A 6,109-nucleotide genomic window follows, 5' to 3' on the forward strand; every position below is an offset into this window, starting at 1 on the left:
GGCGGGGAGCGGTGGCGGCCGCCCCCAGCGGTAACTGGGGCGCACCTGCCGGGGACAGCGGGCGGCGCGCCGGCGGTGTTCCCCTTCCCTGCGGGTGGCACTTGAAGGCAAAGCGCTTAAAACATTCCCTTCCCCATCGCCGCAGGCGGCAAATACCGGAGAGAGAGAACCGGAGGAGACTGACTTGGCGGGATAAAGGCCGGTGCAGAGAGGAGATCGGTGCGCGACTGATTATCGTAGTGAGTCAGGGATCTTGGYAAAACGATGTCCTCCGTGATTATGGAGATAACAGAACCTTGTAATAAAATGTGGTAAACTTTAGGGCAACACTTTGGGAGGGTGTTTGTGATCACAGTTGTCCTTTGGAAATTACTCGAAACCCATGGATCTGCAGGGTTTTCAGAGGACCTTCTATTCAGATCTCAAGGATGCTCTCCCCTAGGTATTGGTGTGATTGTTACCGGATGTGGTAACCCAGATAAGAAAGACATGAAACCCATTCTCTTCAGCCGTAAGTTCATTTTTACTGGGTGGTTGATTCACACACCACTTGTTTGCACCAGCACCTTTTCATGATCACTCGTTCCAAGTGAGTACAGAGGTGCATCTTCAGGACTGACTGATGGCTGATCTCTTACTGTCTCWCTAATGAAATCAGAAGAGAACCTTGGTAAGGCAGAAAAAAACACCTCCTAGTGAGCAGGAAGGAGATAGAGTAGCAGTGATTGCTCCTCCTGCTTCATCATGGATGAACACTTATTCTGTCTACTCACCYTGTGCAGAGCACCTCCTGCTATTTCTAGAGTGGTAGAGACAGATGCGGAGAAGAAACAAGTTGCAACCTAAAAGAAAGATGCAGAATCCCAGGCGTTTTAGTCTAAAGACTTCCCGTGTGCTTGTGCCACAAGCAATGGGAACCAGTGCTGCCCAGGGCAGGTAAGAGCAGAGTTGTCCACACACTCCTTTGATGTGTATCTGATAATTTGTGGGGAGGAAGAGAATGGGCAAGGAGTGTCATTGGACTTTGAGAAGCATAGATCTGGGGAATTTGTTTTCCTTTTTTCTTTCCAAAGTGGAATGGAAGGAGAAGATCGAGTGAGCTATTAATGGGCACTTTTAGTAGATAGAATGCATTGCTTCATGGCCAGAGAGAGTATTTTCAGTCCTTCATTGGTAGGAGAGAGCCATTTAGCCCTGCATTCACGAAGAGCTTTAGAATAGGAGTCATTTTGTTTCTGGAAAAAAAATTGCCTGTGGAACAGGGCAAATGAAAGCAAGAACTCAGAGATTTTATATGGTCAAAGGTACTGTCTCTTTATCCCTTTCTGAAGTACATGGTGTATAGTCATACACAGAGCAGGAGGAACAAGGCTTTAAAATTGAGCCATTCTCAAAGACTTTCATCTCTGGGTATGTGCACAGAGTGCAGGATCCTCACTCTGTCCTTGCTCTTTGTTGCACCAAAGCCATCAGAAGAGTTTAATGTAAGCCTGAACACAATTAGTATTTAGCTTTTTGAATGCAATTGTGCCTGGCTGTGGAATGGATGGGGAAGATGGGGAACAAAGCAAAGCCTTCCAGGAGATCCATTCCCTATCTTGTGTCATAGCCAGATTTTTATCATCCTCACTGTCAGAAGGCCCTTTTGTGCATTTAAAATTACTTAAAAATTACATTGAAATGTCTTTAAAAACCCTGAAAAACAGATGCCCAGGTAAATCTAGTGTTATATTCAAGTCTTTATGACTGCTCATGGAAAAGTGATTACACACACAGAAAATGGTTATGCCCGAATAAATCAAACTTTTGGCAGGTGCAGATGAAAACTTAGGATGCAGAGAGGGCTGGCAAACAGCCCTGGGAGCTGAGACTGTTTAAGACAGGCCTCATTAAACAAAATTTCAAGGTAGGGGAGTGATAGTTGAATGCACCTCTTTGCAAAGTGATTACAAGTGTTGTTTCCCAAGGACATAGGCCATGTGAAATAAATCTTTAGAACAATGTTTTCAGATGGTGAAGGCCATTTTAAGTGTAATAATATGTGAGAGCCTTTTTTCAAATAATTTTCAATTTTCACAATAAAGGAATGTGTAGTCAAGATTTTGCTGAAGACCAGTGTTTGTGAAGTTTAAGACCAGTAATTTGCTGTTGTTGATAGTAGTTCAGCTTTTTCCTTCCTCACAGAAAAGAAGCAGTCTCAGTCATTTGCATTATTTCTGTATTCACAGATCACCCGTGTCTCCTTCCTAGATTGTGACAGTGACTCTGCAGATAAGGGCAACCTGCACAGTGGCAAATGTTATACCCATTAGTTGAAAATAAGTACTTTAGTTTAGCATCTCTGAGTTCTGCCCTTGTAAAAAAAAATGTCTCTTCAAAGCTTAATAAATATAGCTAKAAAAGATAGATTTTGTGTTTGCATAACCAGTATCAGTATCAGGGTATCAGTTCGACCACACTGATGATTGGACTAGATGATCTTGAAGGTCTCTTCCAACTTGATGATTCTGTGATTCTGTGCTACAGTCTTCAATTTCCTAATCTGGCAAGGCTACAGAGCAGATTCATTATGGTTTGTAAAGGACTGTATTAACTGTCCTTGATAGTTAACTATATTCTCATCTATCCTTGACAAACTAATAAGTTTGCTTTTGCTAAGCTGGAGTGAGATATTGAATGAGAAGAGTGAAAGGTGTTYCAAAAACTACCACTGTACTGAATGACATAAGGGTCTGGAGGAACCTAGTGTGTGATACAATTAAACACTATAGTGAGTGGAACAGTCCTTCAGTTCTTACCTTTTCTAACTCTTAGGTAATTTGCCTCTGCAAGTTTAATTCTTGGTCAYTGGTTAGGCTTTCCAAATCCAGTAGCTGTACAGAGGGGAGGTTGCTGCAGCTCTACACCCTCCAGTACAACTAATAGCCAGACTGCRCTTGTATTTCTGATAGCCATGCCTGCAAACCCCTTTATAGAACCCACRCATAAGCAGATACACACAGCTGGCCACACAGACCAGCACAGGCACCAACTCAGCACCAACAGAAACACAAACTGCACCAACCTCATCCTGTTCTCCTCTGGCTCTTCAGGGTGAAAGTCTGCTAGTGGGAATATATATATATATATATATATATATGTATATATATGTATATGTGCACCATATGGCTCTCCTCAGTGAGCATTTGGATCAGCCACTCAGTCTGCCCAGTAGTTGCTCCCTGCATCCCTGCTTTTGGCACAGGGACATAGGAGCCCTGAGGCTGCAGCACCACTCCAGCTGTGGATATGGACGCACTTCCATGCACCCAGCAATAGGGGACACACTGAGGCCCCCTAGAAATCATCCTTAGAATTAATGTACCCAGTAGGTGGCCTCTATCACTCCCTTTTCCTGCCTGTGCTTCCTCCTTAAGCATTTCATGATACATTTTTGTGCAATCCCAAGRTAATCCTCTCCTGCATCCCATATTGCATCCCATATCCCTAGGCAGTGACACCCTCATTCGGGGAGGAGCTCCAGGAAACTGCTCCCCCATGGTGCTGATTGTTGTGCTTGGCCCGTGGGGCTGACACTCCCCTGTGACAGTCTGGGGACAGTCTAGGGAGAGATCTTATTTCTCTGATGGGATTATTGGTGTTCCCCCACTTTCCCTAGTTCCTTTCTGAGGAGATGGGTCTTTTTTGGGTTGGTGGTTCCTCTGGTGGCTCCCAGAGTAACCAGGGCAGAGAATTATTTAGGTTCCCTGACCTGCTGCTGTCTCTGTGTCTCTCCCTGAATGTGTGCACATACAGGTCACATACTTAAGAGTCATCTTTGGCAATTTCACTGCTAAATACTGATTTCTCTGACATGCCAGAGAGACAGCATYAGGCACCCACAAAGGATGCATCTGTTGGAGAAATACTGTCCACAAAGAGACTGACTGCTCTGCACACTCGYAGATGGTAATGTAGGGAAAAATATTTATGTGGACATACAATTGGCTTTTGCTGAAGGGAGAAGATTCAAACAGGTAATTTAAATAAAGTTATATGCTTCTAGGAAATCCTCAGAATGCACTAGTAAAATATTTGTTATRGGCTTCAGAGGTTTGACAAGGCATTGAGAAATAAATGAAAAATTCTGAGCCATCATAAATTGCCCTGTGACAAATATCACTTCTAAATTACAGCATAATGCCACTTTGGTAACAGTAAAAGTAGAGCTCTATCTGACACTAAGCAATTGCCATCTGTTATATGATTAATGAAATTAAATAATACAATGTGGCAGAATAAAGAGATGACTTTGATTTTTGCTGGGGTAGGACACTAGCAAAATCTCTACAGAATGGACATAATGATATCTGTCTTTTTGATTTATCCATGTGATTTTATTTTGAGAAATTATTTTCAAAATCTAAAGGAGAGGGAAAATGAGGGAAAATGAAGGATTATATTTTTGAGAATTTTCCAAAGTATGTTTTGGTTAATTTTTGAAATTAAAAGTTTATTTTTGAAAATTAAAAGATTAAAAGTTACAGAATTTAAAATCTGAGAAGTTCTATGTATTTTCAAATGAAGGAATAGTCTCAATTTGCTCCTGTGTGAAGTGTGAGCTTATGATTCTTTCCATAAAAACCAACTGTGGGATTTTGTTGCCTGACAAATTTATCAAATTTAACATTTCCTTGCCTCTGCCTGCTTACATTTCCAAACTTTTTTTGTGGACATCCTATATGGATCTGTTTCGAGGACTGTGTTATTTATTCTGTTCTTCAAACTCACACCCTGTTTGCTTTAAAATCCTTCCTTGTTTATTATTTCCTTTGTAGCACTTACAAGAGGTGATGATATATACATTTGATCTGCCATAGAAAACTGTCCAGTGTGGCTGCCATCATTTGTGTTCCCATATTAATATTCTTAATTTGAAATAATGGGAAGTTTTAAACAAATGGATGGTTTTACTCCTTATTATTCTTGCATATAAAAGTTAAAAATGTCAAAGATAATGCTCATCTTGGTCAACAGCTGCTGTCCAAGCACAGTTTGATATTCACACTGTATGTTTATAGGACCATTCTCACACAATCGTTCATTGTTTCATTAGTTCAGACCTGCATGTATCATCACAGTGTGCATGTTCACCTGGTTCTCTGTATCTTCMTCAAGTCTGTTCTTCAGCTGCCTTACAAGGGAGAAGATGGAGGGCCATTGCAAAGCAGGACCCTCACCTGTCTCTCAGTGCATATGCAAATGCTCAGGATGTTTCCAGTGTCCAAGGTCACAGATGTGGCAGTGGCTGAGGTGAGGACACCACTCTGGAGATGATGGAGTCCAATGGCCCACTCCCACCAGGATCATCGACTGCAGGCTGCTCAGGGCTGTGCCATCACATTTCGAGTAACTCCAGTGATGGAGACTCCACAACCTCTCTAGACAGCCTTTTCCAGTGCTCTACCAMACACAAGGTAATGAAGGTTTTTCTTATGTTTAAATGGGATTTCAATTTGCAAGCTCCATCCTTTTTACACTGTCCTGCCAGGTACACACATTGATAAGATCCTCACATTGAACAGTTCCAGCAATCTCAGTCATTCCTCATATGCCAGATGCTCCAGTCCCTTGATCRTCTTYGTGGCCCTTTGCTTGACTCCATGGGTCCATTTCTCCTTTTTACTGAGGAACYCAGATGTACCTCACTGGTGCTGAGTACAGTGGCAGGATTGCCTTCCTGAATGTGCTGGCAATGCCTGTGATCCTGTGAGTSTCTGCAGGTAGAACCCATCTCTTCTTAGCAGTTCTTGATCCTCAAAGTGGGTCCCAGTGTGGTATCCCTAGAGCCATGCAGKCATTTACATCTGATACGTTCCAGGTCTCTCCTGCCCAGAACAAAACTGTGGAGGGCTGATAAACACAAAATGTGAGCTACGTCTTCCTGACTTTTTAAAATTGTATAGCCCACACATAGGAAATAGAATGCCAAGTCTGAATAATGGTCTTGCTTAGTGATAGTCTCAGTATTGGGATATGAATATAATTTTTTTTAAGTTTAGGTGGAGCACATATTGCAGCTGGCTTTCAAAGCAATCATGATCTTCAACCCTTAGGAAAGCTACCTGTA

This window comes from Malurus melanocephalus, unplaced genomic scaffold, assembly GCF_030028575.1.
Source record: "Malurus melanocephalus ecotype Western Australia unplaced genomic scaffold, MMel_1.1 scaffold_43, whole genome shotgun sequence".
Classification (NCBI taxonomy): Eukaryota; Metazoa; Chordata; class Aves; order Passeriformes; family Maluridae; genus Malurus; species Malurus melanocephalus.